Source organism: Tupaia chinensis, unplaced genomic scaffold (assembly GCF_000334495.1).
Source record: "Tupaia chinensis unplaced genomic scaffold, TupChi_1.0 Scaffold000710_1, whole genome shotgun sequence".
Classification (NCBI taxonomy): Eukaryota; Metazoa; Chordata; class Mammalia; order Scandentia; family Tupaiidae; genus Tupaia; species Tupaia belangeri.
Window position 1 is genome coordinate 1,854,621 of NW_006160234.1, and position 9,740 is coordinate 1,864,360.

At 41.9% G+C, this 9,740-nt stretch overlaps 1 protein-coding gene across 1 annotated transcript in view; it reads left to right on the top strand.

Moving 5' to 3' along the window:
• Nucleotides 1–9,740, top strand: part of BRINP2 (BMP/retinoic acid inducible neural specific 2) — a 137,204-nt gene that overhangs the window by 109,453 nt on the left and 18,011 nt on the right. The gene's annotated exons all lie outside the window — the stretch shown is intronic.

The window sequence follows — 9,740 nt, forward strand, 5'->3', positions numbered from 1 at the left end:
TGCATTCAGCTATGTGGGAGTCCAGCCCAGCGCCTAATTACCATGCCACTTGCCGGCCCTGAAGGGTGTTTTTTTTTTTTTTTTTTTTTGAGAGATTTTCACTGTAGGGCGCGTGCGCTCGCCAGACAGACAGAGAGAGACATAGAGACAGAAAGCGAGAAATCACCCCCCCAAGGGGGATGGTCACGCCGCAATCCCTTCTCCTCCATTCTCCTCTCGGGATCTTGGGCACGCACGCACACGCGCCCGGCATGAGTTTTAAGCCACCGGGTCCGGGACACAAACCGCGGTCGACTTCGTGGGAGTCCAGCGACATAGCCATTACGCTAACTGCTGGTTCCCAAGGGTTTTATTTATTTTTTTTTTTTGTCTTTTTGGGTTTTTTTCTAAGTACAAAGTTAGAATGCTGAATAAATATCATATGTGTCTTATATCCTCCTTTTATCCTGTCTGAAACTCACAGGAAAGTTCATTTATTTGTTAATTCATTCAATAAATACTTACTGAACACCTGTTACACACCAGGCATGATTCTGGGTCCTGAGACTACAAGAGTGGATAAAGTGTAGGAAGTCCCTGCACTTACAAAGCTTGGCTTCTGATAGTGGAGACAAAATTAAATAACATATACAATTTTGGGGAGTGATTAATAGGACGGAGAAATTAAGCCAAATAAGAAGGTAGGGAGTGATGGTGGGAACAGACTTTGGGGAAGATCTGTCTGAAAGAGTGCTGCTTAAGCAGAGACCCGATGAAGAGAAAAGTGAGCCGTGAGGGGCAGTTTTCGACAGAGGAAGAGCAAGTTCAAGTGGTCTAATGGGAGATTACGCTTGGTATGACCCAGGCACACCAAGGAAGGTTGGTGTATAGTCAAGAGAGGAGTGAAGTGAGAGATGAGGCTACAGAGGTTTCAAAGAGGAGATCATGAGGACAGAAGAAAGAAGAATTCTGGAGGCCAGCTTAGTGGCTATTGCTGTGGTGAAGGTAAAACGTAATGATGGCTTGGGCAAAGCTGGTGATGTAGAGGTAGTGAGGAGGAGTCAGCAGGTTCAGAATACATTTTGGTGGGAGAGTTTACAGGATTAGTAATGGGCTGGAAGAAAAGAGTCAAATTAACTGTAAGACCTTAGTCCTGATCGATCATATGAGAAGTGATTTCATTTATTGAGAAGGGTAACGTTTGGAGGAGATGAAGAGCTAAAAGAAATCAAGACTTCTTTGTTTGAATTGCCACAGGGTGTATGTGCTCGCCAGAAAGAAACAGAGGGAGAGAAAGTGAGGGAGAAAACACCCCCCTCATGGTGCATCATCATGCTTTAAGAGTTTGTTTATTGACACGTTGAATTTGTCATCCCTATTATACATTCAAGTAAAGATACCTAATAGTTGAACATACCAACACCAAGATTTCAGCAGAAAGGTCATGTGTAGAGATAGAAATTTGGCATACAAATATATACATGTGGGGGCCAGCAGGTGGCATGGTGATTAAGGCAGCTGGATTCCCACATGGCTGACCATGGTTCAAGTCCCCTGGACCTGGCAACTTGCTTCCTCACTTTCTTTTTGTCTCTCTGTCTCTCTCTGGTCAACTTCAAAAATAAATAAATAAATAACAATTAATAAAAACCCTTCTCCTCTATTCTCCTCTTGGGATCTTAGGCATGCACGCGCACGCACCTGGCGGGAGTTTAAGCCACTAGGTCTGGGATTTGAACCACGGTCAACTACATGGCAGTCCAGCAACATAGCCATTATGCCAACTGCTGATCCCAATAAAATAATTCTTTAATATATATATATATATATATATATATACACACACACATGTGTAATGAGAATTTAAAACTAGGAAAAAACACAAAATGAGATTGCTCAAGGAGTGAACAGTTCTAGGACTGAGTTGAGAAGCACTCAAATATTCAGACATGGAGATAAGGAAGAGAATCCAACCAAGAAGAGTGGGCAGAACAGAGAAGTTTGAAGTGAACCAAAGTGAGATCATAAAGCCATGTGGGGAAACAAAGAAGGAATGGGCAGTTGTGTTAAGTGTTGTTGAGTGGTCATTATGGTAAAGGTTGAGAACCAATCTTCGATTTGGCATCTTAGGGGTCACTGGAAACCTAGAGCAGAGTGGCTTCAGTGACAAAAAGGGCACAGAAGACTGCAGAAGAGTCAAGAGGAAAAGCAGTGAGAAGTCAAATATGAATATAAATAATACTTTTGCTATAAAGGCAAACAGAAAACTCTCCAGGTGATAACTGGACAGTAATGTGGAGGTGGATAAAGGGAAGTTGTGTTTTAGTTTTGAGGGTGGGAAATAGTCCAGCATATTAATATGTTGATTAAAATGATTCAGTAGGAGGTGGTGATGGAGAGACAGGATGATGATGCAGGAGAAAATAACAGGAGCAAAATCCTTGAGTAAGTGAGAAGGATTGGAATTTCATGCATGAGTGGAAGGGTAGGTCTTACAGTAGAAGCATGAACACTTCGTCCTAACAGGAGGCAACATAGAGCACACAAGGATGGAAGATGCAATGGTGGGAAGATGCAGTTGTTTTCTTCTAATTGATTCTATTTTCTTGGTGAATCACAAAGCAAAGTCCTCAGCTAAAAGGAAGGAGAAGGAATTGTTGGGACAAGAATATATCAAATGTTCTTTTAATAGAGTAAAAGTTAGGATAGTCAATTGATGAGATAAATGCCGTGAATTTCTGAGTAGCACGGCAGGCCCACTTGAGACTCTTGGTCATAATTATAAAATGAGTTCAGTCAGCAGAGTTGTGAGTTTTACCAGCTACATACAGTAGTTCATGTATGGAATAGATGGAGATGAAAATTTAACCAGGATGTAGGTGTGTGCAAGATGAAAGACAAAAGAGTCAAGGGAGTTGAGAATATATACAAAGGAGTGATTATAGTGATCAAATGGCTAAGGAATCTAATTTGGCAGAGAGGGAAAAAAGACTCTTAAGGGATGATAAAAAGTGAAAAATTGGTCAAGTCTTAAGATCGGAAGCCTAAGTAAGTTTTATGATTTGTTAGAGGAAGGAGAATAGAGCAAGTATGAGTATGTAATGTGAAATATTGAGTATAGAAACAATGCTATGCCTTGGATCTTGATGTGTGTGTGCTCATGCATGCTAGAGGGCACAGAAGATCCAAGAGAGAGAGAGAGAGAAACAACCCTTATGGGAAGTGGAATGGTCATACCTTCTCTTCCATCTCTCTCTCCTTTCAATTTTTCAGCATGCACGCACATGTATCCAGCATGTTTCTCAAGCCACTGGGTCCAGGATTGAATAGTGCAGTCAGCTATGAGGGATCTGGTTGCCTTAACTGCTAGGCCATGGAGCTAGCACAGATTATAATCATATCACATTCCTTCTATAATCTTTTAATGTCAGTGAATAAGAGGGAATAACAATAAATAAATAAATAAGTAAGTAAGTAAGTAAGTAAGTAAATAAATAAATAAACAAACTGCAGCAAGAAGGGGTGGTGGATGAGAAGAGTTCAATGGTTTTTCTCTCCAAACAGCCAGAGATGGTTAGAGAAAAAGGAGGAAAAATGTCTGGGAACAATATCAAAATGGAAAACCAACCTCATTCCCATGCCAGGAGAGTAAGATGTGAGAAAGAAAAGACTGCAGGGGAAAGCATACTTTTGTGGTCAGCTAAGCTATGATGAGAATGAAAGGGCAAGTTGGATCCTTGAGAAGAGGTTGAACTATGGAGGATCTTGCTGAGGACTGATCATGAAGTCCAGAGAGCACCATGAAGGTTAACTGAACAGAGAGGATCAGACTAGCGTCCCGTTAGCTTCTCAGAGATGAGGATGACTCTCCACTAACAGGGATGTAGGGTATATTTGGGAGGCTGGTATTTCCAGTGATCAAAAGGAACTGTTAGTAGCATGGAGCAGATTTTACCAAGAACATAGACATCTGTAGACACCACTCACTCTTTTCATTCCTGCAGTGGCTATGTCAATGTTAAAGAATTGGTCTTCCCAGGAAATTAAAACAGACATTGGGTTAACAACTTGCAGATCCTCTTAATGTTCTTTCCTATCCTTTGGTGTGACCACTCTACACTTTTTACCACCCTTTAATTTTCTTCTTTGCTTAACTTAGTCTTTTACCCATCACTGTAATCACTCCCCTGAATTAATCTTCAATCTGCCCTTTGTCTCCTCTTCCTGTGTGCTGCCATTCTCTTAGTCTAGGACTTCATTAATTCTTACCTGATTTTTCTTGCATTATGCTTTTAACTAGTCTTCCTATTAGCTCTTTTCTCTAATTCATCCTCTATCAGGGGTACAAAACGTGTCATACCATCCCCTGCTTTAAATTCTTCACTGGTTGTACATTGGACAGAGCCCAAATCACTATAGAGCAGGTTATCTGTGTAATACTATAGAAAGCACTTAGGCTCCAGCACAAGTCTGAGCTCTGCCACTGCTCATGGTGGGCTTTGCACAAGTCACCAAACTTCTCTAAATCTGAATTTTTTGGACTGAAATTGTTTAGCAATTAAAAAAATTTTACCTTGAGGAATTTCTGTGAAGATTAATAAGAAAATATATTCATAGCATGAACCATAGCACAAAGGGAGCTTGAGAAGAGCTAATTACTATTCTTCTAAACAGAACTGTAAGACTATTGAAGAGCTAACCCTGCTACTTTTCTAGTTTCATTTTTTTAAATAATTACTTTATTTAACTTTATTTTTTTAGTTTGACCAAAAAGGGACAGAGCAAGAGAGAGAGGCAGACAGAGAGAGACAGAGAAATAAAGAAAGCCGCTGGGTGGGGACCAGCAGTTAGCGTAATGGCTATGTTGCTGGACTCCCATGTAGTCAACCACGGTTCAAGTCCTGGACCCGGTGGCTTAAACTCACGCCGGGTGCGTATGCGTACGTGCCCAAGATCCCGAGAGGAGAATGGAGGAGAAGGGATTGCGGCATGGCCATCCCCCATGGGGGCTGATTTCTTGCTTTCTGTCTTTCTGCCTCTCTCTGTCTGCCTGGCGAGTGCACGTGCCCTATAGCAAAAACCTCTAAAAAAAAAAAAAAAAGAAAAAAAGAAAGCCGCTGGGCCTGGGACTTGAACTGTGGTTGGCCATGTGGGAGTCCAGAGCCCTTACCCACCATGCCACCTGCCTGTCTCTTTTTTAAATGAATGTTCTTTTTTTTTAGAATTATTTCAATTTAACTTTATTTATTTATTTACTTATTTTAATTTGACCAGAGAGGAACATAGCAAGAGAGAGCAAGAGAGAGAGAAAGGAAGAGAGAAGGAAAGTGAGAAAGCAAGCATCCAGGTCCAGGACTCGAACTGTTGTTGGCCATGTAGGAGCCCAGCACCTTTAACAACCATACCACCTGCAGGTCCCCTAGTTTCATTTCTAAATAATGCTTCCACACTCTTCCTCATCCCCATTCTGATCTTCCATTGTTCACTCTCTATTCATATCATGTCCACCTAAATACTGGACTTTACTCATATGTGCTTTGTTCTTAGATCTCACTTCCCTGGCACTCACTCACTGCCTTACTGGCAATACCTGTCTATTTACCTGAGTGGCCCCCCTTACTCTTCTTTGCTCAGTTCAGAAAGATAACTCTTGTGGAGCCCCTCCTGACTTCCAAAGTAATTAAACACCCCTCTTATGTGTTTTCAGCATATACCTCTTTTTTATAGTGCTTATCATTTGAACTATAATTGCTAGCTAACATGATGATCTTCACATGATGTCATGAGGTTTCTGTGAAAGAGACTGGATCTTCTTCAGCTTTAATTCCCAGTTAGACTACATTGCTTGCCACATTGTAGGTAATGAGTAAGCAACTAACTGTTGAGTGAATGATGAATGAATGATTTACTGGACATAGCATTTTCCACACAAGTTAGGTTCTTCTGCCCAGTTTGTGTGCAAATACAGACAAGCACATTCAGTTGAAAGAAACAGAAATCTACTCAAGGACAGGACTCTGATGAAGAATGTCACAAATTTCCAAGGACAGGACTCTAAATTCAATCCAATCATATAGGACTTGTAAAAGGCTGGTTATATTCTTGGGCAATTCCATTTTTTTAAAAATTATTTTTTCCTTTTTATTTCTGCTTTTTCTTTCTTTCTGTTTTTATGATAGGGTGAGTGTAAGGCCCAAAGAGAGAATGAGAGAGAGAGAGAGAGAGAGAGAATCTTGACAGGGTTGCATCATACCACAGTCCCCTTTCTCTAAAACCTTTAGCTCCTTATGATCTTGGGTGTCCCCATGCAGCCAGCATGTTTGGGACCAACCAGGGGATCTAATCCTGCCATTGGCCATGTGGTTTCCAGCCTTGCAGTCTCGTATACTATGGACTGTGTCACCGAGGCTGGGCCTCCTCTGTTTCTTGTTGGAGTACATGTATCTACTTTGTCATCTCCATTTGCTTCATCTTCCTGCTTCCCAAGTCAGAGATCTTTTCTCTATTTATTTCAGACTTTTCTGTAATCTAGTGAATTCACCTTTATGTAGCTTTGCCTTACTGTGGGGCTGACACTGGTCCTAACTGAACATTATCTTTCCATATGATCTGTTGACAAATACCCTCAGAACAAAAAACATTCCTTGTTCATTATCTTCTCGGATGCTGGCACATTGCATGTGCTTGATAATTATTGATTATCTACATTTCCCAAGTATCTATAATTGCACTTTATTATTGTTTTCTCTCATTATCACAGTTCTCAATTCTCTTGAAAAAGAATCTGGTTCACATTTCACCCTTAGTTCGGTGACAGAGTCTCAACCATGCCTTACTAGACTCACCTCTTTGGGAAAGTTCATGAGTGGTGGGATGAAAAGTATTCAAAACCACATCTGTCATGACACCTGTGGATGCAATAACTAGAACTAGAGCCACTACCTAACTCTCCAAAAGAGTGGCCATCATATTTTGGAGCCTCTTTTTGGATTTTTAAAAACATTTTGCCACATGACATATACACTGATAGGAAAGGAATAGGGTTAGGGAAAGTGAGAAAATACCCTCCATGGGGGATGCTCATACCACAATCCCTTCTCCAGTTCTCTCTTTTAAGAATTGTGGATATGTATGCACACACGCCTGGCATGTTTCTCAAGGCTTCAGATCTGGGAGTCAACTCACATAGTTGGCCATGTGGGATCCAGCTCAAGTAACCAATCTGTCGCCAGCTGGTCCTGGGAACCTCTTTCTGAAACTTATTCAAGCACATATTTAATGTGAGTTGAATATTTGGTTTCCACTGGACTGATTAACCTGAGATGTTTCTCTCTCTGGGAATGTAATAGGTTCTTCCCATGGGATACAACTCAGAAAACCATAAGAAATAAGAATCATTTTGTGTTTTCTCCCAGGTCTATTCCTCTAAGTCTTCATCTCTACATGATGTCTAGAGACCTGATATAACCTGTCCGAAGACACAGTGCTAGACTCAAGAGCAAAGGGATGCGTTGTCATCCCATGAACAGATCTGCACACCTGACGATGTTGACCCACCCATTTAGTCCTCAGAGTCAAAGTATCCCTTTAGGGACCATCTCTTTGCTCTACAACTCTTAGTACTTACAGATCCATGTTGCTAAGGCCAGTGGCCTAGATGGACTTGGCAGCAGATCCTTAGCTAACACTCTTGTTGGTGCTATGGGAACTTTTGCCTATCTTCTTCCAAATGTGCCTTAGAGTAATTAACTGTCTTCCAGCACTCTCATGTCTCTGAATGGATGTAGGTTGGGTGGGGGCTCTGCTCACATGCTCTGTCTTAGAGAAGAGAAAGTCCTCTAGCATATCTGTCTGTTTCTTTTTCTCTAAACAGCTGTGCATTTACTTTACCCTGTAATTTTTGTTTGCTTGTTTTCTGGTTTTTTTTTTTTTTTAGCAAATTCTTTGTATTAACATGGAGAAAGAGGCACCCTGCCCCCTCTTGTTTATCTGACACATTCCTCCCAGATGCCACCAAGCACCGTCATCAGTTGCAAGGTTTACCCATCAGCACACACCTCTATTATAGGATTTGTCACATTACATTGCATCTGTTTATATTGCCTGACTCCCCTCTCTCCACACCCATCCTGGCAGTAGGTCTTAGAGCAGTAGGACTCTGCAGCATACACACAGCTCCAATTCTCTTTACAGTGTCTGGCATATGGCAAGACGCTCAATAAAATGCTTGAGAGGTGAAGGCAGGCTATGTGGTATAGTGAGAAACAAACTTACTCAAGTGAGAGGACTTAGGATTGGATTTCAGTCTTGATGCTTATTATTTCTATGACCTTGAGAAGTCATTGAACTCCACTTCTCTCTTCTGTGACATGATTAACCAACTCTTTGACTCACTTGTTCACAAGGCTTACATTCAGCTGCTATAACTACACCAGCTTGTAAAATATAAAACCACTTCCTTATAGCTGATAAATAGTCTTCATTTCCAACACCCTGTGTACCACCCTAATGGCTTTCACTCCTTACCTGAAACCCCCAGATCTCCCTTGCATGGTAACCAAAGGACAAGTACACCCAGAAGGCCTCCAGAGTTCTGCTTTGGCACTATGGGGGGCATCTCTTCCTGTCAGTCAGTGTACCCCTGTCCTACATGCTGTTAAATATTGTGACTATTGCCTCTGACTCCACCAGAGTGCTATGGTGCCAATGAATCATATCATCCACCCAAAAAATATGTTGCAAACTGTGAAGGGTTGTACACATAGACATCCTGTTTGAATTCCCCAGAAGGCATCAGGGCCACAGAGGAAGAAAGGGGTCTATTTCTTAGTTAGAGATCACTTTCTATTTAGTCAAAAATGGAGGAAGGACTTAGTAGTGAGAGCTTGAAATGCCCATGAGCTGACTGAGGAGAGCCCACACAAAACTGCGGCTGGACCCCGGAATAGCAAGTGGAACTGTTTCCCAGAAGCATCCTTGAAAATGACTTATCCAGATTCCTCACCACAGCACTCTGGGACTCACTTTACAGCTCTTTCAAGTGCATACACTCTTTGTCAGCTTGGCTTTCCAGCCCCTACCTAGGGCTCACAATTAGAAGCCCATTTTACTGGGCTCCTCATATTACGGGGTCTCCCTAGGTAGGACAAAAGCAGCCTGGGAGTGCAGGCAGAGGAGGCAAGTAGGCTCGCTGGATGAAGGTTTGCACGACCTGGTATTTATGGAAAATTGGATGTGCTAATGAACCTAAGATCCATCAGGGCTTTCTGAAGGCAGGATGGTCTCTGTCAACAGACCAATTAGCACACAATTATTTTCCTTTTCTGAAAGCTTATCTGAGGCACTCTTTGTGCGCCTGAGTGAATTGCACTTTCCATTACCACTATAGGACTGCTTTATAATCTGCTGAAGCTGTCTGCCTCTTTTGCAGGGATGATACAGGATTCCCTTGACCAACACTCCAGAGACTCTGGGGCTTCTGGTACTTTCATCACTATGAATCGGGGGTGGATATCTCAGGCTATGTACTTGCTCAAGTCAGTGCTAAGGCAGTCTCTGTCAAAGGATCCCATTGAACTCCTTCTCTTTCCACCTTTCTACCTCTCCAGGGAAAAGACAAATGTTCTCAGAGCACAACAGCAATGAAAAGAGCTAGGGTCTAGGGTCAGGTGAAACCTGTGTGGGCCTTCCTCCCTCCTAGAGATCTCTCATCAGACCCTTTTATCCAAAAGAAACAAGTATGAAGACTTTGGTCTTTGTCT